The 24857-nt window shown below is 39.6% G+C and overlaps 1 protein-coding gene across 2 annotated transcripts in view; it reads left to right on the top strand.

Moving 5' to 3' along the window:
• Window positions 1-24857, top strand: part of spop (speckle type BTB/POZ protein) — a 94853-nt gene that overhangs the window by 5465 nt on the left and 64531 nt on the right. The window contains exons 2-3 of one of the 2 annotated variants that reach the window (XM_005726206.2): window positions 8234-8317; window positions 9706-9841. The gene's annotated coding sequence lies outside the window, so the exon portion shown is untranslated. The remainder of the gene's footprint in view (window positions 1-8233; window positions 8318-9705; window positions 9842-24857) is intronic. The other variant, XM_005726205.2, reaches the window with a different exon arrangement.

Raw genomic sequence — 24857 nt, 5'->3', positions numbered from 1 at the left:
ACTATCCACTATATAATGTCAAGTAAAAAGTGAATTACTGCAGAATGTGGTGGACCTTAACAAACAAATGTTTCAGCACTGCACCATTTCTCCATCAGGCTCAGACTGTATCCTATGTTTTCAGATTTGTATTTTTATTTGCTCTTCTGAGAATTCCTTTCTTGGTGTGTGCAGCAGTGGGAGATGTCAAGATGTGTGAATTTGTTTGGAGTGTAACAGTGTAAAATGCTACACCGGTCAGTACATCAATACTAGTCGGTAAGGAAATTGGGTGTTACTGAAAATCTTTAATATGTCAGAATTGAAGATTTTATCCCACTAATGAGCCTGATTAAAAGAACATTCACAAATTCCTCTAAAACCAGGCCCATACTGTCCAGTCTTCTGAGCTGTGTCGCTGGATCGATTTCAAAAAGTATTGGCTGATCACATCACAGCATACAGCTTTGATACTTCTTGTTCTGGCTTCGTGAAAAGCTGAAGTGATTTCTTTTAAAGGAAAAACTAAGGTAATGAAATCCATATATGAACATCATATTCAAATTACTCATTCGGTTGACTCATTCGATGCTGTTAGCTTAATGTTTATTTAAATGTTTTGAAAACATGAAGTTGTTGATATAAACACAGGCAGTGGTGTAATGTATGAGTTTCAAATGGCACGCCATTTGATTAAAAAATTTTTCTTTTGGTTGTAGTTTAGATTTTCTATCCTGCAATGCTACTCCTAAGGACAATTTGCATATGCACGGCACTACTAAGACATAATTGATATAGGCATTCAAAAATGTCTCAGATTGGACCTTTTTTAGATGCAACATGCGAAGAAGCTCATTTCTCATATTGCTGATCGCTTGTGAGGGAAGGCAACAAGTATTGAATTAGTTTGCATGAGAGGAGGGAAATTGAAATATGGATTGGGGTCGCAAATGCCTGCCAGTGCTTTGGCTGTTTCGGATATGGAGGATGAAATGTATTTCTTTGTGTATGTGCGTGTCAGTGTGTGACTGATGCAGACAGAGCCGGCATCGAATGGTTTTCCACCTCTCTTGCATGAAGCTATTTTCCAATAACAAGTAGAGAGCAGAAGTGACACAGATGAAGTGAATGTTTTAAGAGGAAAAGTAATCTTAAAGACAAGCCAAGTCATTCCTCACTCTAATCCCTTTGCTTCTCCTGCATTACTGCTTCTGTCTTGAAGCCAGATCCCAGCCAGGTCTCTCACCATCTGCCATTTAGATGTATTTAAATCATGCATGCATGCTGACTTTGGACCTGTGATTTGAACTGGCCAGGTCCCCGGTCTCTGCCAGACTGCTCAGCAAAACACATGACCCAGGAAAGCTGTATGAATATAAATGAATGACAACACAGTTGGTTAAAAGCGCCATTGCCCAAAAGTCAGATTCAGTTTTGCTGATACACTGGCATTAGATTGTGGGAAAACAGCGACCCATCCAAATACTCTGAACATCAGATCCAACTTTTTTTAAAGCTCCAACAGTGTTTGGCATTTAAAATTCATATCACTTGTAGGTGAAATGTTAAAAGAAATTAAGAGAAGACTGGTTCAAATAAAACAGTTCAGGGACGTTTTAAAAAAATGTATCTAAGTTATCATGTTGGTGTTCCAGGATAAGAGTGAACCACCTCTGTAGCACTAAATAACCCAGGGTTAAATCTCAAGTTACCTCACTAAGCCCATAGTACACAGTACAGGCCTCAGCAGTGAATAAATAGATGTCGTGATGCATCTCAAGTCACGATATAGTCATTATAATAGGCAGTGCATTGTTACGGTGTGCCATTGGAAGTTACTCTGTGAGGCCCACCTTTTAATATCTCAAAGGTGTACAAGGTAAGGGCAGTGGTATTCACTTTTGTCAAGAAATAGCTTTTCTGTTTCACCTTACAGATCGATCGATTCGTGATGTCAATGGAAAAAACATTTCTTTTAGGAGAAATGTGAAAGATGTAAAAATGTGACGGTAACGACCTCTTCGTCGCGAGAAGCCTAATAATAAACAGTTTTCATTTAACAGAAGTTTGGGGGGTGGGGGGAAGGAGTTCCACATCAAAGGTGGGGAATGGAAAAGAGAGAGGACAGAAATGGGCAGAGAAAGAGTAAGAATCGTGACTGTGAAATCGATAGTTCATACTGTTCTGAAATTGAGGGGTTGTGTTTTTTTTTCTTTCTTTCTCCTCAGAAACTGTGTATATATGGTGAAATATGAAATAGCCTTAGTGGAGGCCCCTCATGTAAGCAGCAGTATTGATTTCCACAGTCCTGGTCCAATTTTGGTACCACAAGTTTTTTTTTTTTGTTTTTTTGTTTTTCTCCCGCTGCCCTTTTTAAAGGACTAGAGCGACTCTGGTGGGGCAACGTTATAGAAAAGCACCTGACTCTGCCTCATCTCCTCATACCCGAATGGCCAAGCTGTTTTTGCAACCAAAGCCACGACGAGAAAAGAGTCAAGGAAATTTCTACAGTTTCCAGAGTCTCTCTGAGGACACAGCTGCAGGATGGAAGATTTCCCCTGTTGGCAGTTCCTGTTAAGAGATTCACTAGCATTACAACATGAAGAGAAAATAATCCTTTCTCTTCGTGTGTCTGTGCACGCGTGTGTGCGTGCGCGCTTGTGTGTCTTTCTATTGGCAAGTGGCTCTGAGAGAAAGCGTGTGGCCGAGTGGACTGACAGACTTTGTGTACGATATAGACTGGCTTCTTACGTCTGTAAGTGTGTTTTGTTACTGAACAGAGGGAGGGGGAGTCACATGAGTGTCTGTTCAGCTGCAGCTTGCGTTGAGGTGTATTCACACATATCCCCCACAGTTTAGCAGTTACTGCGAGCAGCCAGACATTAGTGGTGAAATTGCAGCTGTTTTAAAGCCTTTATTGCAGTAGGATTTACAGGGTAAAACGGTCTGTAATTCTTAGCCTGTGCTCCCGCTGCGATGTCCCTGCTGCTGACGCTGCTTTCATACTGCCCTATCTGGCTTCATAAGGAAAAGCGACTGGAGGGTATCAGCTCCCGGAACAATATAGGACATTTTTCCTCCCCTCTTCTCCTGAGATTCAAAAAAGTTTGAAGGCAAAGAAACAAAGCCTTTGCCTCTTACTCTTTTTCTTCCCCTTTCCTTCCTTTGCATTCACCATGTGTCCCATCTCTTCTTCCCCTTTCCTCTCCGCCTTTAACTTTCATTCTCTCCAAGTAACGGGAGTCTCTTGCAATATGCTGTGTTTCCCCACTTGAGTGTTAATGAGGCAGATGAATATTCATGAAGAGGAGGCTGACATCGCTGTATGGCGATTGTGCAGCGGATGATTGTGTGCATGGGGATTGTTGTGGCCACATTTCTGAGGGATCTGTTGTGCAGTGGGTAGACATCAGGGGACTCTGGGCTCCTTTGCTAATGATGCAGATGCTTGAGTTTTGTTTTGGTCTGTGGTTGTGGATGACCTATTCCCAAGGCCGTTCCTCTCTCCCTCGTGGCTGCTGGAGCTTAAGTTTAGCCTCCAGCTGCTGGTGGAGGATAGCCAGGGAGTGAAAGACTGAGAAAAAGAGCTGCCTTTTTACTGCCTACACTCCTCCTACTCTTCCTCCCTGTGGTCTTGACTTGTGACAAAGGGATGCCATGAGTCACCTCTTCAGGGACCATCTCTGTCTTCTTATTTTACCTCACTATTTGTTGCTACCTTTCTTATCTTTTGTGTTTTTTGCATTTTCTTTCTGTGGTGACTAAAACTGATTTCACCACATGTTGAAGGACATATTAGAAACTATGTGGCCCATTTTAACAGCAAAAGGCTGTGTAGTGCATGCTTGTCATGTCTCTTGGATTGCTGTTTCCTCCTGTGCACTGCCCACCCCCTTTTTTCCTCTTTTGAGCTTTGTTCTGCTCTTCAGTTTCTCCTCGAACAGTTCCTATAGTAATCTCTCACGTTTTCTTCCCCTCTTTTCCTTTTTTTGCATGACAGATTCTCATTTACATTTTCTCACTAGCTCATCATCCAGTCTGCCTCTTCTCTCCCCGCTGCCATCAGCCTGGGGCTTTCTCTGGTCCCCTTTCCATCTCTTATTTGCCGATGCTACCTTTTTCCCCTCTCAGCCTCAATCTTTCCTCCTTTATTTCCCTGCAAGATATCTGACCCTCGCATATTTTAAACCTTTGATCTCCAAACAGTCATTTTCGACATGAAGTGATGTGTGTTTATGTCTGCAGCCCAAGGTGGAAATTTGTGTTTGTCTGTCTGGGACATGCTTTGTATTAAGCACCCTTTAATTTAAGAAGGTGAGTCTGCCATTGCTAGGTTGGAGGACCGATAGTCCGACTGTCTCCTTCGTGGTGACACGTCTGCTAGTGACATAATGGAGGTCTTCCTTTTCCTTTGTGCTCCTGTGTTGTTCATGAAATCAGTTGCATTGCCACTTTTATGTTGTCAGTTCCAGTCTAGCAGGCGTTCATACTTATTCTCATGCACACATATCCTTCTTGCAGTTGGGGAAAGGGTGGATGCTGGCCAATTTATCAGTGTTCTGACTGTAAGGCTACAGGGAGCCCTCCGTCTTCATCAGTTCACTCAGCAAATAGGCACACCCCAGTCACTGCTACTAGACTTAGCTCATGTGTCTCCATTATACTTTAACAACAAATCTGTGAGGCTGACTAGAAATAGTGTTCTGTGGTTAGCCATCTTCAAAAACAGTCTGCTCAGATCACAGGTGAAACGGGTTAAAATGGGTTTATTGCCTCAGATTTATTAGTGTTTCCCACAGGCTGGCAGTTTACAATAAAAGGCAGTTGGAAGATTATTATAGTATAATAGTAGTCACTTTATTATAAGCTAATGAGAATAACATTAGCCGAATTATAACTGCAATGTCAGCTGACTGCAGCTCAATTGCCATTACCGCGAGTATGGAACAAATGTTTCACACTGCTTGTAATAACTGCATTCAGTTTAGTGCGCAGTTTTTTCTTTCTTTCTATATATCTCTTTGAAACACTGTGCTTTTATTCTGTCGTGTCATGTGATATCTCAGGGCTGTTGTCCTGCAATAGTGAAGGACGTTTGTCTTATTTGTCTGTCTGTCCTCATCCTCCTCCTCTTCCTCCGCCGCCCTTAGCCTCTGTGCCCCCTCGATTTTCTCGACCCACTGCTGATCAAAGCTGCTTTGAGGGTGCTGAGCGTGTCCAAGGCCGGTAGTGATTTGATGATATGTGTTCGTCTAGAGAATCTTGTCTTCATGTGATTAGATGGTGTGTGACAGGTGGCGTCAGTCCCATCAGCTCATATTAAGCCAGAGCGCCGTGCTGCCACCGCCGTTGCTGTTTTTTATCCTTTAATGTTAAACCTTCCTCACCAGCAGAATCAATTATCAGTGATTATGTTAGTGTCAAAGTCTTTAGCGCCTGGCTGAGCCCCATTGCTGCCTCCTCCCACTCGTTGCTGTGTGGCCCACAGAAGCCACACTATGCTGATCCCCAGTCAGAGCACTGCTGCTGCAGAGGGACAGCTTTACAGACAGCTCTAAGTTTAACCTTCCTCCTCAACAGTGGTGTGACAATGCAGGGAGAGTTTATTATGCCTGACAAAACTCCCCCCACGTAGGTTTTTCCTCAGTGAGAAAGCTGCATAGCGATTAGCCCTATCATGCTCAATTGTGGATGTAGCTGTCAGAGCTGGCCTGGTGGTCTTGCGTCCTTGGTTGCAGACTGCTTGAGAAGGCCATGTTTTATAAATATAAGAGTTCACTGAGCGTTTGCTGCACTGCATTACAAAAAACAACAAAAATACCCAGAATTTTCTATGCAAAAACTCTACTTTGCCATGTAACCAATCTTTTTCTCACATAAGGTTTCCTCAGAAGGACGTCCTCAGCCTTGGATTTACCTGTGATGCACAGTGTGTGTGCAGATTATTGCCACTGCACCACACAGGGCAGTGAGGCAGCTTGTTAAAAACCCCTCTCTGCTGCAAGGTCACAGCTCTGGCTTTTCCACCGTTGTGTCAGTTCTTTGTCAAACAAACATTCGCACATTGCTTTCAGAAGTCTCTAAATATCATCAGGCGGGATAATTGGCTTACAGGACTTTGTGAAACACACAGAAATATTCGCATATGCACTAACAACAATTTCTGTGTAGTGTTTAAGTAATTAAGCAGCGCTTGCTCCATCATGTTCCCCCACCTCCTTTCTATACATGCACCGTCACTTTTTCTTCCCCGTTCAAACTGAACTGTAATGACCTGTTGGTACCGTAGTTAACAACTAAATTAGTTACAGTAACAGTACATATTTTGATTCTAAATTTGTAACTCTGTTTTGGATGCAGAGTATGATTCATGTTCAGTCTAACAGAAGACCTGTATCTCATGTCTCTCCATAAGCAGAGCTCTCTGTGGAAGTAAATCAAGGATCAGGTTTGGAGTTGCCACTTAGGATTAGAGGTTTTAATTTCAGCTGCTGGGTGTCTTTTCTTGACAAGCCTCTGCTGGTGACAGGAGAGGAAGTTGGTTTTTATTATTATTTTTTTGAGGCTTTTAAGATCTAATGTCCATCTTCTATCTAAGATGGTTTCTTTGACTCACTCTCGACCCTCCCTGACTCTCCATTTGCCCTTTCTCTCCTTCTATATGTTATCCAGTGTTGAGTGGAGGTAAGCAGAGATAGTAATCTGCTGTAGCCTTGGCACTCTCTCGCACTCTGGTCTCATTGAAGAAGATTGATGGCCCTCTTTCTGGAATGGCCGTTGTTTTGGATGGAGAGAGAAGAAGATGGAGGCAAAGTAGTGGGTTTAAAATGAAAAACTAAGTGAGGGAGGGTTGAGGAAAGGCAAGCGGTAGCAGGGATAAAGAGAAATGGAGGTAAGGTGAATGATGGTTGTAAAAGATGGAGAATTGGGAGAGGAAATGTCACTGTGGAGGAGTTTGAAAGCTCATTAAATTTGGTTTTTATTTTATTGAGTGAGAGTATACATCAAACTGTGATTGGTTTCAGATTCACACGTCGTTTCTTTTTTCCTTTTCTAATGCACACGCGGGCTATGGAATTGGCTGCACTTAGTTTGCATGTCAGCAGGATTATATTTAAATGTCAGCTCTTCTCTCAAGATGCAAATGAGACAAGAACATGTTTTGATGGAACGATTTTGTACACGTGTCTTGTGTTGCTGTTGCATTACGATGCAATGGGCTTTAGGGCTTTTAGGTATGTGTGCTAGTCAGTATTAACAGTCGTTGCTGCATTGCTAAGGGGAATAAGCAGTCCTTCATCCCTCTTCATGATGGTTCTGTTGCTCAGTGGCCATGTGGGTGGCACTGGGTTGATTGGCTGTAATGACAGTTATGCTCTTAATTGTGTCACTTATACTCCCTCTGTGGCTCTTTTGAATGCAGTCAAGCGCTTGATCTAACCCCCCTGGTGTTTTGTTCCTTTCTACGTATTGGTCTTTTCAGGTTTCAGGAGCAGCGAGATATAGAACAGCCACTCTTTCTTCTTCCTCCTTAATTCTTCTCTCGTTTAAGAGAAGTATTGAATCTGACATTGTCTTTATATTTGGGCTCCCCCTGTCTCTGCCCATCCCCCCCCCCATACCCTCTCCTTAATTTGTCTCCTATTCCTTTAGTGTCTTTTTTTTTGTTCCTCTGTTTGACTATTGTCTGACTTGCTGTTCCGCTTCTTCCTCTCTTTGCCTTTCTCGCTCTATTTCATCAGCCTGTGGTACATCGACCTATCTTTCATCCTGCCTCTCCCTCTTCTGTCTTGTCGACGACTTTTTTTTTTTTTTTTTTTTTTTTTTTTTTTGCTTTCTATTCTCCCGTCTTGTATTTTTTGTTTTCCACCTCCTCATCTGTCAGCTCCCTCCTCAGTCTTTTCTTTTTCTCTTTTGGAGACGGCCCTTGCTGTCTCATGGCGTCCCAGCATTGCTGGGGTCAGCTTGACATGTCTTGGTGGCATGGCTGGTTGTATTGCCTATTGTTATCGCTTCCTGTTTGAGCTGACCACTTGACTTGAGCAGGGCAAATGATACAAGACCAAAAAAAACAGGAAGAACATGAAGGGCACATAACGTTATGTTTGTTCATACTCCTGACAGGGTTGTTTCAGGTTATACTTCATGTAATTTCCTGTGGTAACAACTCAGCATAACACTTCTGAAGAGCCTCAAATAAACATCACAAATGGAAAGCAACCAATAACAAATATTTAAAAATGTGTTATCTTAGGCAATCTCCACTTCATCAGCTGAAACGGTTTCATCCAAGTTTGTGACAAATGGAGTTGGAGTCCACATCTGCTGTTTTGAGTCGGTAAGAACGAATCTTGTATTCATTTCAGGTGAGCTATTGATCAAATGGTGCTGGTCCCATTCACACATCACAGAGCCAGTCTACCTTTTTGACATTTCTTTCAGGGCTCAACCTTTGTATTTTGCATCTGATTGACATTTCCTTGGTATATATGTGTAAACACAGGGATCTTAAGATATTTCATTCATTCATGCAGATCATCTTTTCTCTCTCTGAGGTAAAAGCCCACAGGCAGTTTGAATACCGGTCGTGAATACAAAGCACCAAAATATAAAAAGTAACACTCTCGGTGCAGTATTTCTGAGCCAAATATAAGTCAGTGTTTAGCCTTATAGTTGCAGTTTATTACACTTCTGAGGCAACTTGTCACTCCCTGGATTGCCGTAGTTTGAAGTCATTCAACGCCGGTTTTAAAATCCTGTTTTATTCTTTATGATCCAAGTGTCAAAGTAAATTGACTTAAATCACACAGCTTTCTCTAGTTGCATGTTAAATGTCAGACATCTTTATGGATTGGCTTTATTATGAGAACAAAGTGCATCACTGTGGCTGTTTAGCTTGAGACATTTTGTCACAATCTGCAGACCTTTCTGCAGTAATGGTTGGCAAAACACACCCAGTCTGCTCTGTGAAATCCTGTTCATCTGTGGTTGGCAGGCATGTGAAGTATGAGTAAGCGTCCTTGGTCATGTTTATTTAGGTAGAGGTGGTATTTGAAAGAGAATTAGACTTGGAGGATTTTAATGACACTGCAGAGTTGAAGCCACCGTGGGTCTGTTCTGTCAGATGATTGTTTTGCTATCGGGCTCTGTGTGGGCCCTTTATGCATCACATTAACGTGGTGAATTTTATCTACAAAGATTTTTATCCACTTTTATGGGTCACTGTAAATATAGCATAAAAAGTATCAGGGAAGCATTAAGCCTGCTTTGCTGTGATCCTGCTTTGAATGCTATTGCTATAAGCGGCACTATTTCATTTGTGGGATTGAGATTGCATTGCTTTATTGCTCTGTTTACACCTGTGGCTTTTTGGTTTGCTGTTTGGATACAGTCCAGATACAGTTTGTGCTTGGATTAGTATTTTAAAGCTGCGTGTAATTGTGGAAGGTGGGCCCCTGTCCCGCTTTGTTCCGCCTCGCTGTGTAAACCTTACTACAGTCTCTGTAAAACATGTGTTTTTGTAATATCTTGTCACACAGACACACACACACACTCGCTCTATCTCAGGAATACTCTGCATTCAAGTCTCCTACATAACAGATGCACACACAAACAGTCAACTTGACAAGGAGTCTCTTGCAAGACTATGATAAGGCACTGGCTCACACCCACGCTCACTCTCACAACTACAGTCTTGTTGATTCTTTTCGCTGTTTGTGTTTGCAGCTTGCCAAGAAGCTCTGGCTTTGGACAGACGAGCAGTACTGACACACCTACAGACAGCAAGACCTGACGGAGAGAGTCCAGCTGGCTAGTTATGGCAGTTGCAAGCGGAACAGATGTGCGAGGTACTTTGATCTAGGTGAGTACCAAATGAGGTGTGGATCTGGGGGAGGGAAGGGGGGACATCGGTCTGTACCAATATTGGGAAATTGCAAATCTGCCGTGGGTGGGGAGAGGAGAAGTGGAGAAGAGCGATTGTTAGAGGCAATTTTAGTCTATGACGATAAAACATTAAAATGACCACTTTTGATCTCAAGCTGATGACAGCACTATTAAACCAAGTGTTTTTAGCTAACTTTTAACAACTGTTTAAGTATTGGAGTCTTTGTGTTCATGTGTTCTGTACTCATTTTTCAAAGCAGACAATTTCACATTCATTTAAGTTTGAAATGCTGCCTTTTTGACTTCTGAACAACTTCACTTGTCTTCAAGTGTGTTTTTATTTTTTTATTTTTTTTCCCTCCAAACAGGTTTTAGCTTGAAAAAAAATTAGTCATTTCTTCTAAAGTAAGCTACATTTGTTTAGCTGTTTAAGAAACCAACACCTACAGTATTCTCATAAGGCTAACTTTGAATCAAATTATGGGTAAGAGGAAGTGGATGGTCCAGCATAAGAAATAAGCTTGGTTTGGATAGAAAACACAAACCTTCAAAAAGCATGAAGGTGAAAGAAGATCTAAAGGCTGCCAGTGAAGGAATACCAAATAGCAAGAGAATAGAGACAGCAGCAGACACTTGATCATATAAATGGCAGCTCGATAAGACATTTCAGGTAGTATTCATCTGTCATTTATAAGCAGAATTTGGACCCAGTTCTAATAAAAGACTGAAAAGGTGAAAAAAGGAAAAGCTTGGGTTTTTAGAAGGGAAAATAAGGGTGGAGGTATAGAGGATGTGCCAACATTGGAGACCAAAAAAAACAGAGGAACAATAAAATAAATCCTTGAGGGTAAAGTATGTGGTCCTGTGTGTTTCATGCTTCCCCCACCAAACTTCTTAATTAGGTAGTGTAAAACTAGCAAGAACAGCAAGACGGGAAGAAAGGAAGGGGGGGGAAGCTTGGTGAAAATAGTGTAAAGTAGCAGTCTCTTTCCATTTAGAGGCTATGAGATATTTGTTTTGTATTTGCTGAGATGACGAAATGGTAAATGATAAATACATTAATTTGCCCTACTAGTGTACAGATCAGTCTGCTTCTCCACTCCTTCATCACATATAAGATAAGACGTTTATTTATTTTTTTACTTTGGGTTTAAACTCAAAGCAAAGGTTGGTGTTGACATTAATACAAAAGAAATTCCAAGATACAGTTCAAACCTTTTTCTCTTTCTTCCCACGTGTTTGGTGTGTGGTTTACTTTCATACATTCAGAAGTGAATTTCAGAGTATTTTTTTTTATTTAACATTTCATTTGGCAGTGTCTCTTGACATCAGTGTTGCTGTGTATACCCATGAAAATTAAATCTCTGTGTAGGATTTGTTGAGAAATGCTGGGATATTTTAATCACCTCCTTTCTGTATTATCACACAGAAAGAGCATCATGAAAAATCAACATGAATGTGGTTTTTCAGATGGTTATGAAGCAGTGCCGGTGATATTAGATTTCTCGGTGGTAACTTCAGTTCTCCCATGAAACTAAAAATAGTTTTAGTATTGGAGATGAAGAAAAGCATTGTGTGTGTTCGGTTTTCTTGCAAAATTAGATGGTTGGATTCTGTGTGTATTCTTGTGTTTATATATAAGTGAATAACGGTCTTTGATGACCCTGTAGTTACAGTCAATTTGCTGTGATCACAGTGACAAGTGTCTCCATATGGATACTTAGTAATTAGCTAAGAGGAGATGGAGAAAGGTTGGAATTTGTGGGGTATTAGAGGACCTGTCAGAAGGCTGCACTCATCTTATCCCCAACCCCCCTCCCAAATCTGTCAGGAGGCTTGTCTGGGGCCCATGCTCCCCAGTCCCCTTCCTTACACTTGGCTGCTTCAGTTAATTGAAGCCACTTCAGATCACTCAGAGGAGCTGGATCTGCATGCCTGAACAGACCACAGCACTCACCTGACCTGTCACTCACTTCTGTCAGCAGCTTCCTGCCACCCACAAGCTTTTTCCAACACATGATCGTCTACAAACCCAGGATATAACAAAGATCCCGGGAATATACTTAGTACACAGTTACCTTAAAAAAACAAAACAAAAAACCCCACTTCACTGGAAATTGACAGGTGCAAATGTCCAACATATTGGGATCTTGGAGTAAACAGACTTTTAACTTGCCAGCTCCTTAGTACAATGTCTGTTTGATGGATCTTGTTAGAAAAACCACATAATTGTCTCAAATTTACATCAAGTGATTTATATCGTGGCATCTCTGTCACACAAATTTGAGTATTTCCTGTAGTGAGAATGCATCAGAAGCATTCTGGCTAGAGCAAATGTAGTGAGTATGTACTACAATATGTGGCACATAACATGTTGTCTAGTACATATTGGAAAAGGCAAATTTAAACAAAGCTATGAACCAATTCTCCCAGCATTTGAGTTTATGTGTGAAAACAGCTGAGGTCTGTTGTATTGTATCAGGTGCCATCATAAAGGTCTGGGACTTTGCCCATGAGTATAAAACATCTTTCTAAAGTTAAATTTAGCTGATCTCCCCTTAGAGTTCATCTACTCATGTGTTTCATACCTTCAGCATTGCTGCTTTTTATTTTTGTTATTTTAAGGTTCCTTCTGGTAGTCTCTTTATGGCCACTACTTGTGTTTCTGTGATGCACACAACATTTTAATGTTATTCAAGTGAAGGGGATTAAAACGAAGGCTTATGTGGTGAGTAGGGTTAAAGAAATGTTAGTCTAGCCAAAAGGCTCCTGTGTTTTCTATTTCTCTGTCTATATACAATGGTGAGCTAGTATGATGACATACTAGCATGTGAAAATGCTATCATGTGCCATCGTTTGAATTAATTACACTAAATGGCTCTATTGGGCTGCGGTAGCTGACCATGGTGCGACCAAAGCTTTTTTTTTTTTGACCATGTGCAAGCACCTTGTCATGTCCTTGTCTTTAAATGGTCGCTTCAAAGGCAGGGAGCAGTTCTGGATCCACTTATAGTCAGTTGCCTTCTTTGACTGTCTCATTGCTGTTTCATCAGTTTAATCTGCTATTGATTTTCAGTTGCATCTGTTTTTGATTCCTTCAGTCTATTTACAATAATATAGAGCATGGCTATTCAACTAAGAAGTTAGTTGGGCCAGATTTTTTTGCAGCCAGTAAGCAGCAGATCATGATCAATTTCAAACCCACACAACTGTATTGAAAAACAAGTAATTTTTTAATTCCTTTTCCCCCTGTAAATGTGGTGACCTCTCAAGAATGCACACCGAAAGGTCCATTTATTTAAAAAAAGGGAGCTATAAACTATGTTTTTGCACATTTGAAATAATAATAATACTAATAATGATAATACTAAAACATTTTGATATTTCCCTTTCAAATTAAAATAAATCTTTTGCTGACCACTCACTTTTCCTGCCATGAATGGAGCCCCATCTGTCACAAGTATACAGACACGCTTCATATCCAGACCATTTTCCTCAAAAAGAGCTGAAATCTTCTCAAACATTATTTCGCCAGCTGTGTGTCCCTCTAACAGTAGTAAGCAGAGCAATTTTCCATCCAAAAAACGGACATATAGGCACAACTGTGCATTATCAGTTCTGTCTGTGAACCCATCTCCTGCTATAGACATTAAATCAGTTTTCTTCAGGTCATCTAACAGCATTTCAAACTCGTCTGACGCCAGAACTTCACAGAACTTCAACTCGACGAATATTTGAACTGTCTGACAGGGGTACGTTTTTAATAGCAGATGACACACTTACTTTAATTTTTTTGTCACTTATCACCGCATCCACCACGGCCAGCATGCAGTATTTCACTGTTTCAGAATCTGTTCAGATAAATTAAAAGAAACTGCATAAGAATCAATATGTTTATGACACAAGGGTGAACTCTTGTGCTAGAAATTGCTGAGCACTGTATGCAGTCCTGTGGTGTGGGACTCGGGTAGAGTGCATGATTTATCCAGAGTGTGTTTTTATTACATATAATATTGTAATTATTGCACTATGTGTAACAGCTGAAATGTACAAAGGAACACAAAACATTATTCATGTGAGATCCCGAGCCATCCATGTCTTTGTGAAGATACTATTAGTGTGTCATGTCCGTTAAACCACACATCACTCTAGGTTTTTCAGCAAGTTATGTAAGATATGGGTTTTGGTGTTAAATTGAGCACATTTTAGAGTAAACTGTCTGCTACAAACATTAGTAACTCATGTTTGTTACTTTTCGATGAGCAGACGAGTTGCACTCATAGCTGCAGACTGACTGAAATTATATGTAAAAATGACCCTTGTGCAACCAAGGAAAACACCATTTTTACTCTGGTGTTTTGAAGGCCTAGATAATAATGTAAAGGCAAAGTGAGAAAAGTTTGTGGTTCAAAAACTTAGTGAAGTGGTCCTGGTTATGCTTCTGACTGGAAGTTCCACCTTTGAGGTGTACAGCTTCCAAACCCAATGTAAAATTGCTCTCTTATCAGCATTGATGATCCTCAGTCAAATTTGGGTCCAAATTGAAATCGGAGATGTACAAGGGAACTGCAACATAGGAATCTAAAATTTGCATTGGAGCTGGATTCAGACTAGAAGATCTTGATCTTGAAGGGGAGAGTGGAAAGATTTTATTCTGGTATGATGGAGTCTCAGAATTTTATGATTGCACCATTTATGCAACTTATTGCAAACTTCTTTTGTTCATTTTTCAAAATATTTTAAAGTCAAGTGAAAGCGTTACAAACATACCAAGAGGTCTGAAAATGGACTTCAAGTGAGCAGAAACACAGATTTTCAGGAGTTGGACCTTCATTTACAAGACGTGACCCTGAACTGCAGTTTTATAGCTATAAAGAGAATGTTGCCATCTGATAGCCTGTACTTACTCATGCTTGAAAAGCCAAGCATAACAAAATGAAAAAAGGGCAAATGTGGACTGGAGATGCAATAAAAGGCCTTTTCCAATTCATGGGTATTTCTAAACTCTGAAAGAGCACAAGAAAAGTGTTAAAACTCAGTATAAACAGAGATCCAAGACTTCAAGCCCACAAAGCTCAGCTAAAGTGACATGGACTAGAATTGGATTTGTTTTGAATAATTTGCCTCCCACATGGCTTTTGTTGATAAATTATGGCTGAATTGAAAATTATCTATGGTTATCATAAAGTAACCATTCTATAAATGCAACAAAGAAACAACTTGTTCTATGATTTGGACCAAAACAAGCTGTCTGAAGTTCATAAAGGCCGTAAAGTCACGCCTTCATCATCCAGACATAGAAATTCTCTTTTTCTCTTGCCTCAGCATGCAGTTTGATGTCTGACCAGCAAGAAATCATACCTAAACGGCAAAGAAGGTTTCAGATTCGTCCTGCACGGTAACGATAAATGAAAGACTATGATAGTTTATACAATTCAAGTAAGATTACTTTTTTAAGTTTATGGTTATCTTTGGAAGAAACCATGATGAAGGTAGGAAGTCGAAGCAAGAGGTTGCATGCAAAAAAAAGGGTGCATTTACATGGTTTAATTTAATAGCTGAAAGTGCTGCAAGCTCAGTGGTTTATGGCGTTGCAGATATTTTTCAGGTATTTGCACTTAGAAATCACTCAGTTGAGAGATTGTCTGGCTGATGCTGTAAAAAGTGAAACTTGCCAATCTCTTACATCTTGCTACTGAGTTACTTGAGGCTGCAATAATGTGCCCCCTCTGCTGGTTCTGAAGTGCTGCTTCCCGTAACACTGAAAACTGGGAATGTGTGCAGTATAGCCATAGGGAATAGATCTTTTTGAAACACTCCACTTGGGAGTGAATGTCTAAAATGAGAAGTGGGGCTTGTGAATTGTTTTAAATGCCAGGCTTCTACTCATTCAGGGTGCTTTCTTGTGGAAGTCTTTAGTTATACTGTAGCTCAGTCTGCTGACATTTAATGCTCAGCCATTACATCCTCTGTTGCTGCTTTAGTATAGGCCCAGTTGTTACCGGTATGAATATGAATAGACAGATGTGACAGCTGGCCAGCCATATGTGACAAGCCTTTTAAATCTTTACGCCTTAATTATTCCGTCCCTTGGGACAAATATTGGCATTTAAGGTCTTAACACTCAGACCTTATAAACTGCCAGCCTCCAGTTGGCATTATCAGTCTCTTGGCAACTTCCAAGCAGACTAACAAAAGTGCTAGATAAAGGCTCACAGCTAAATTCATAACTGTCAGTTGTGCTTAGATGATTTCCTTAAATTCTATCAGTATTTATACAGATCATTATGTTGCATATTTGTTTAGAGGCAAGTATCTCCTGTAAGCAGTGTTGACTCTAGAAATGTTTTAATGCTTCACAAGGGGGCTCTAAAAATCTCATGGTGGCACACTGAAATCAAAATCTATCACTGAATTAAAGTAATTCTGTTATGCCTGTATATAGCTTTGCTGAAAACTACATCAATACTGGAATTGTATACCGATGTAGCCTTTTCATTTATACACTCTGTAAAGTTACTAAAAATGGAGGTTAGTTCATCTGCTGCATGTAATATGATTGATGCACTGAGCATTTCTTTATTATTCTACTGCATGACATTTCATTTATTGAATGCCATCAAATTTTCTCTACTTTTTTTTTCTTTTTTTTTTTTTTTTTTTCACCCCTCCTCCTTCAATCTTTCCCCTCACCCCCATTAGTTTTGAAAGATTAAGACTCCTCCCCGAACTTGCTTTTTCCTCTTGGGGAGTTCGTCCTTCCCACTGTTGCTAAGTGTGTAGCAATTGGGTTGTGTGATTGTTGAGGGGTTTGCTTTCTAATATTGTAGAGTCTTGCAATTTAAAGCACCTCGGAGTAGATGTTGTTTTGGGTTGGTGCTAGGTAAATAAAATTAGAATTGAAATTTAAAAGATCCAGAAGAGCAAGAGAAATCTCTGTATGCTATAGGACAAGGATGAAAGCCAATGCTGAATAAGCATGTTTCTTGGGCCCCCAGACAATGCTGCATTAAAATCTGACTCTGTTCTGTTGTGAAAATCTGTGCATGGGCAAGACAGGAATGTTAAAAACAATATGTTTGGGAACACATTGTTGCCTCTACAGGCAAAGTAAAACTATTGTGAAAAGAACAAATCACAGGTTAAAAAAAAAATGGAAAAAATATATGCTTATAACTTTCACATTTGTGAAGGCACCATTAATGCTGAGTGTGTATATAATATAAATATTATGCAGGTTCTACAGCAGCACATGCTGTGATCCAGCTTCCACATCAAAATAATTAGCTTTTTTAGCATGACAAGGCCAAACGATATTCTGCATTAATGCCCTGTAGTTGCTGCTCAGCCACGTTGCAGCCATCCCTGCAGTCCAGACTTGTTACTCATCGAATACATTTTAGCTCATTATGAAATGGAAACTACAACAAAGAAGGCGCCAGACTGGTGAGCAGCTGAATTCTGACTCAAACAACAATGGGAAAACATCTTGCTTTCCCAAGTGGTCTCCTCACTTCCCAACAGTCTAACAGTCTCTGTAAAAGGAAAGATGATGCAACATGGTGGCAAACATGCTTCTGTACCAACTTTTTTGCATCACATTGCTGGTATCAAATTTCAAATGAGCATACGTGCTTTTGAAAAAAACAAAACAAAGTGATTTTACAATTCACTGCCTTTGATTCTTTTATGTACATTTTTCACAGTCATTGTTTTTGTAGGTAGATAGATATAGTGTGTGTGTGTGTGTGTGTGTGTGTGTGTGTGTGTGTGTGTTTTATCGTATACATATTTAAAATGGCATTGTTGCTGTTGTCAAATGAAGAGGAAGATCGGAGTGCTTCTTTCTCCCAGTGCTCCCAGTGAACTGTAATAGGAGAGCGTTATTTCGTATTGATGTTTCTCCTAACTTGGTTTAAACTTACTGTACATATTGTGATAACTGCCATAATGTGTCAAGATTGTACGTTACTGTTTACCCAGATAACATTACTCTGTAACCATTCACTTGATTATCTGGTATGCACTGTCACAAATTAATTTTTTTTTGGTCTAGGAATGGGCTGGTGATGCTGTTTCTGGGGCAGAGCGTCTAGCACTTGGACTGTCAAGTTTGAGATTTTAGTGAATGAATGTCACCAGCCAGCATCAGTTTCACATTAGCCGTGAGCACAGCCAGTGAGAAACTGGTGGCTGTGGCCCCTTGTGATCCTCTTAGTGTCACCTTTGCTGCCAGTTTTCTCGTGTTGGTTGGAGATTTGCCTCATTTCCAATGAGGGCCTGAGTTTTTAAGGCATTTTTTAATGCATTTTTATAGTGTGGGTATTGAGAAATCCTTTGAGAATCATTGTGACTATGGGCCATACAAATAAAACTGACTTAATTAATAACTGGAAAACAAAGTTATAATAATTTATCATACGCTATTCATAGCATCAGTTTCCACATAGTTATATAACTCTTCAGCTATATGTAAACATGTACAATTATGAAAAAAATGATGATAACGTCACACTACAGGAGAGCATATTTATCGTTGTCTGATGCATCAGAGGAATAAGGTGCTGACATCGCTTTAAGATTTTAAATGACAACACCTACCAGCATTTAATTTATTATATCGTTGTGTAAGGGTTGCTCAACAAAATGAAGGCGGATCTGTTATTCTGTCTCTAAATCTTTTTCTTTCTTTGCCTCTCATCTTCTGTCTGTTCCCCCTCTTGGTCTGCCTCACCTGGGTCATCCCACACATTCTCATTTCTCTTGTTATCCTAGGTTCTAATTTCAGTTGCTGCGGTAACCCTGCGGCTCCCTACACTTATGCCTCCTCCCTCATCTCTCTGAGCTCCTTGTTAAGTGTGGCAGAGCTGGTTAATGATTGTGTTTTATTTATATTTTTCCTCCGGTAGGGTTCCTTTTGATAGGTCACGCATGCCTTGACTCTTGAATAAGCCTGGCTTTATAGTATGTCCTGTATCTTCATTTCATTTCTTTCTCGCTTACTCGTTTGCTTTCTTTCTTGCCCTTTATTTTCCTTCCTTTTTTGATTTGTAGCTGGCTGTCTTGTGTTTTCTTGTTTTTCTCATAACAGTTAGCTGTCAGTCGTGCAAGAAAACCATCTCTCAGAGACACGAGGTGGACTCTCACTGCTAATGCAGTGCTGTACTCTGATGCAAACTAATTTGCTCAGTGTGCCTTGTATGATTGTTTAAACTTGATCTACATAAATGCAAACAGAGTTTCGTTGAACTCTCAGTTCATGATTGGAGTTCAAAGAAACCTCCCGAAACAGATGAGAACTAATACCTGTAACTGGTATGGGTGCATGATATTCACTCCATAATATTTTTAATTTTTTTAAATTTTTTTAAGATATCCAGTAATAGCTGTATTTTTCTTGCGCATTTGAGCCACTACTGTATTTTTCATTTACTTTTTTTGATACACTTATGCATGTTGGCATTTGCTGAGCATATGGAGTTTTTTCTGCTATGTTGAAATACTGACCTCTTCATTTGAGTTTCTTTATAGACTAGGGAAAGAATGGAAAGGCAGCAAGATATGCTGAGTAGGGGAGGTGGTGAGCAGCTGTTGTGCTAGGGTGGCTAGAAAACTTTCACAATGTTATGATGGCACAGTATCAAGCCAAGCAGTTCAGGTTGTTTTCACCAAATGTCCTCATTCACACACCTCAGGATGTTTAAAGTAGAACTCCTCATTGACAGTCTAACTGTAGCACAGCATGCTCCTTGCTGCACTGCTTGAGCTGATGTGCATCCTTCAGGCTTGGGTGATGTGGTCTGTTTTACTAAACTACTGGTGTTTGATTTCTGAGTCATCCCTGAAGACCTAGCTTTTATCACCAGTGATGATCCTTGACATAAATTTTGGTCTGTATGATACAGAACGTGACGTGTACTCTCTGAGCATGTGCACTTGATTGGAATGGGACTTGCAGTCATTGACTTGAAAATGGTCAAAACCAAGGCCAATGGGGTATTGTCGTCACCATGCTGGGTGGGTGCCATGGACAATTAAGTTTGAATGTGAGAACAAAGAGATGTAGGAGCTTAAGATTGATGCTGTTGTTGTACCAGCTAAAAATCTGGGTTTGAATCTCAGTGACCTCAAAGTCAGAGTCAGAGGTCAAGTTTTCTGACAATCTTGTGAATGCGATAACTGAAGAACACGGCGACGTAGATTTTTGAAATCAATAGGTCTGCCTGATTGGAGGCTGAAGCGTAGCATTGGCGGTCTCCAGTATTTATTTATTTTTTCTTCAAATATGCTTTTTGCAGTTTACCAGTGTACTTCACTGATATATCTTTAATGCTTGATATATATTTGTATACCCACTGAAGTCCTGTTTTCTGCTTGCTTGGAGATGATTACACATTACTTCAACTCAAATATAGAAGATTAAATTGTCCTAGTGTGTTGTTCTTTTTTTGATCTCAGCTAAATCTTACTACTTGTTAAAGTTAACAATCAGCAAAATGTACTTGAATATAACTACGAAATAATCTTCAGCCTATCTAATTAGTGTACTGACTGGCAAATGGTAAGATGCCAATGATCTGACTGACTGCATACCAACAGATAGCCCAGTTCACTTTAATACCAACCAGTACAATACTGTTCACATACTGTATGACTGGACAGGTTCATGCTTGTTTATTGTCCAGCACCACTTTCCTTTTTCTTCTATTGTTACATCTTTCATTCTTCACTGTGTCTGATTTTGTTCCTTTCACAGATATCTCTGGGTAACGGCACAAAAGTTGTTCGAGATATTTTATCGACAAAAAGTGACCAGACTAGAAACCAGAGTACTTTTTAATTTTTATTTTACTTTGGTAGCAACTCTTGTGGGAATCATCATGGCTCTAGTTATGTAGTTAATGAGATCTCACTGTGAAAACTGCAATGAAATATTTGTGTTTGAAAATTCTTTTTGCAAATATGAAGAAAATGGCTCATCCAGACATGTCCAGCCTGCTTATCCAAAGTTACAGAGACTGAAATCTAATTTGTTTTGACATCTGGATTTTGTGTTTGTGTTAGTTTTTGTCTTTAAAGACATTCCTTGCTTTCTTTCTCCCTTACTCATTTTGTGTCTGCATGTATGCTTCCATTTATATCCATCTCTTTCCCCATTCATTACCATCTTAAATAACTTTTTACATATTTATTATGTTTATATATTTAACGTTTTTCTTTCTTTCTTTTTTTTAATGGGTGCTGTCTTATGTTGTTTTTTAGGCTTGTCATTCTTTTTTTTCTTTTTTCTTTTTTTATCTGCCTCCATCTCTAAGTCCATCGCTGTCTACTGTTGCCACCATCCTGGCATCTGCCAGAGCAGAGAAAGTCTCTCTGGTGCTTTTGATTGGCTGTTTAGAGATTGGAATGTGCCTGCCTGACACAAATGACTTCATTAGAGAGAGTGATAATCTCAGAGGGGGTCTTCACCAAAGGCATTCTTCAACAAAGGCCATTTAGACAAAAGACAAAACATTTGAAATGGTTAACGTGAGTAATTTCAAATGGCAGAACAGGCGAGGAAGATGAGTTTTAGTGCTAAAAGTTTGATAGTGGCAGGAGTGTTCTCAGAGATAGTGAAAGAGAAGGAGATGAATTAGGGAAGCTTCAATTCAGAGCATAACTGTTGGTTACGGTCCCAGATTTACTGTGAAGATCTGAAATGTCATTGTGTGTGTGTGTGTGTGTGTGAGAGAGTGTGTTTGTATGTGAATGTGTGTTTGTGGTAGTCTAGCAGCTTTATCTGCCTGGCATTTCCTGTTTTCAGAACTGACTGTGGTACCAAGCAACATCTGATGACCCTCCAAAAGGCTCAGTGCTGCAGAGAATACTAAGGGGAACACTTGTAACCTTAACACAAATTAGAAAGGCTTAGATTTGGAGGGTGACTCACAAGGTTTTGTCACCTTTACTAACACCAGCAGTTATTTTGCAGCTGTTATCTTAATAGTTTCATGGGAATTTGGATTTGATTCTGCCAGTGCCAACTTTCCGTGAGCTCCCTTGTGCAGGTAATGAACTGATCTCAAATCAGGATGCTGGCTGATTAATATAGATGATATGACACATTTCCAGCTGGGTGGTATCAGCTTTTGGCTGCAACTTTGCAGTCTCTTCCACTTCAGTGGTGCAAGGATAGAGGTTGGCATTTAGGTGTCAGGAGACAAACAGAGATGTTCGTCTGCAGGCACCCAGCGCCCACCACTATCTCGACTGGGGTTCCTCCAAGTAAATACTGAAAATGTCAGCTCAAAATTACATTTAAGTTGAAACTTTTGAAATTTTAGCATTTTGAATGTCATATCTTTTTTTTGAAAGAGAAAACGCCATAAAATGTATTGAAGCTACATTAACAAACCATACTTGTTACAAATGAAACATTCAGCTTTTATGCAAATGATCTAAAAATGAGAGTGAATATAGTTTGAAAGAATAGACCGATGCTTGTTTACCTGTCCTTTATTTCTCTGACATTTCTCTTTTAAAGGTTTATGTATCCTTGCTGTTAATGCTTAGTCTGACCAACAGTGTTTTTATCTGTTAGTGCTACCTGCATTTCCATTCTTATTATCAGGGCTGCGGTTTGGCACTTTACCGAGTGAGATGGGTAATTTTCAGCCCTCGCTGTATAATATCTGTGCTCTTTAATGTATAGATAACAATGTGTAAAAGGTGAGAAGATCACTTTTGGATTTAAGAGTTGGTCCATCTTTTAGGAATTTAATGAAGAGCATTTAAAATTCTTCCTGAATATAAATGAGTGTATGCATGTGTGGGTGTCGGTGTGGGTATGTGTGTAAGCGTCGTAATTGGGAAGCAGAGTGACGTTGGGGCACACAAAGGAGCAACCCTTGTCGTACCATGTGTAACCGATGGATGGAACTGAACTTATTAGCACAACTACCTTTTCCTTTCTTTTACTGAAAAGAGCAACAGCAAAGCAATAAGACAGAGAGCACTGCATCTGTCTCTAAATCTCATCAATGGTCTGTGAGACTGCCTGGTTTCAGTATGTTTTTGTGAATTCTGTAGCTCTATTAAATAAAGAGAGGAATGAACTTTCTTAAATGGTTCATTCATCTCCTAGAATTACTTTGTTGACAGTTTATATTAAATCATACATTCAGATGTATTCTCTTATTGGATATAAAGTACCTGTGATTGTATAAATTTAGGAAGTACATTAGTACTAAGTGTATTTCTTTGTTCTTATCTGTAGGTACTTTAAAATACAGCCTCACGACTTGCTTCGGCTATTTCTTAAGAATTAACTCTTCTTGTTGATGTTAGTTTTTTCTTTTGGATTCAGGAAGCCAGTTTATTTGGTCAAGCTCACTAATACAGACTTAGGTTATGTTTTGAATTTGCCCAAGATGCAAGTGACTTGAGTCTCTGTGTGGCATTTCTTACTTGTCTGAGTCATTTTGCTCCCTTTAGACAATGTAAAATGATACTTCTGAGATGCCCAATCAGCAGGGAATTGTATCACTGACGATCCAAAAAAGTCACTATTGGAGAAAAAATATGTTTTGTGACGTTATACTACTGTGATTAAGAGTCACAAGAGAAAGTATTACTAGTTACTAGTAAGTAACTAGAAATACAGTTGGAGAAATCGAGAGAAATGCTGTGCTGTTTGTTTTAATTCCCCCATTTCATTTTCCAGGTTTTGTTATTAGTTTCATGTATTGATCTACTTTTGGAGTTGATCCATATTTGGATTTGAATCTAGGAATTTTTGGGAAGAAATCTTTAGGGATGAGATAAAATTAGTCATATTGGATCACATCAAATTGATACAGGAAAGATTAGAAGACGCGTGTTGTTTTTTGTTGTTGTTTTAAAGAAAATTGAAACACAAGTCATCCAGATATCTTTCTGGGACTCAAATCATTCATGGTTTGGCAGTAGTTTTTAGCCTTGGTTGAGCTACACAGTCTTGGACAGTTCTTGTTAACATTTGTTGAATTGTTCTTGGGCCCCAATTGTACTACTTTCCATTGTTATTTTGTGAGGACAGTCTCAAGAAAAGATTACCCCTGACCATTGCTTATGGTGACCCTGTACTTTTAACTGCCTGCTTCAGTGGTTGGTCCTGAATGGTCTCTATTGTTCACTTCTTCAGGCAGAAGGAGATTAGAGATGACATCTGGTAAGAAGCAGGAATATTGTTCCCCAAGGTAAAGACGAGTGGTAGTGTGAGAGAATCCCAGCGTTGACCATCGAGGACATTAGAGCACCCTTGATCCCAATATTGCTGCACAGTGATGTGACAGTATGACACATTAAGCGAACAGTTGAACTTAATTGGCTCCTTGGGTGTGGGTGTGTTGGTGTGTATCCAACTGGGATTTATGTCCTTTGTAATGCTAATGGAAAGACAGCAGTAGGGATCGATGTACTTTACAAAAAGACGTTCATACTTTACATTAATATTTGCTTCATTGATGGTTTTCAGATTTTTTTTTTTTTCCGTGTGAGAGCAATACAAGAAGAAAAGATAAATTGGTGAATGGTCAATGGCACTTGGTATTTGAAGACATGCTTTCAAAATTCTACAATATTTTCTTTTTTCCTCCCCCCCAATCCAATATCAGTGGATTCACATGTGTTGTCATTGTTCTTTTACTCTGCAGACACACGGCTCTGTTGAGGATGACATCCCACAAATTCAGTAAGTTGTACTGCTGCCGGCACAGTTCGTCATTATAATTGTTGGAGAGTAAGGAGGGAATGGTAAGGAGGAAATAAATGGAAAAAATGGCAGAAAATCTCATCGTGCCTGAAATTGCTTCCTTCCTACACCACTGTTTCTACATAGTAAATATTTTAAGCTCTCGGTAGTTTACTGTGAGATTTTGGAATCATTACTGTATATGTAGCCCACCACTGTTATCTTACAATCGCTAGCAAAACCCTGAATCTGCTTTTTTTTTTTTTTTTTTTTTTTTTTT

Source organism: Pundamilia nyererei, unplaced genomic scaffold, assembly GCF_000239375.1.
Source record: "Pundamilia nyererei isolate P.nyererei 1_Seehausen unplaced genomic scaffold, PunNye1.0 scaffold00018, whole genome shotgun sequence".
NCBI classification, from domain to species: Eukaryota; Metazoa; Chordata; class Actinopteri; order Cichliformes; family Cichlidae; genus Pundamilia; species Pundamilia nyererei.
This window is presented reverse-complemented; position numbering and strand designations above follow the sequence as displayed.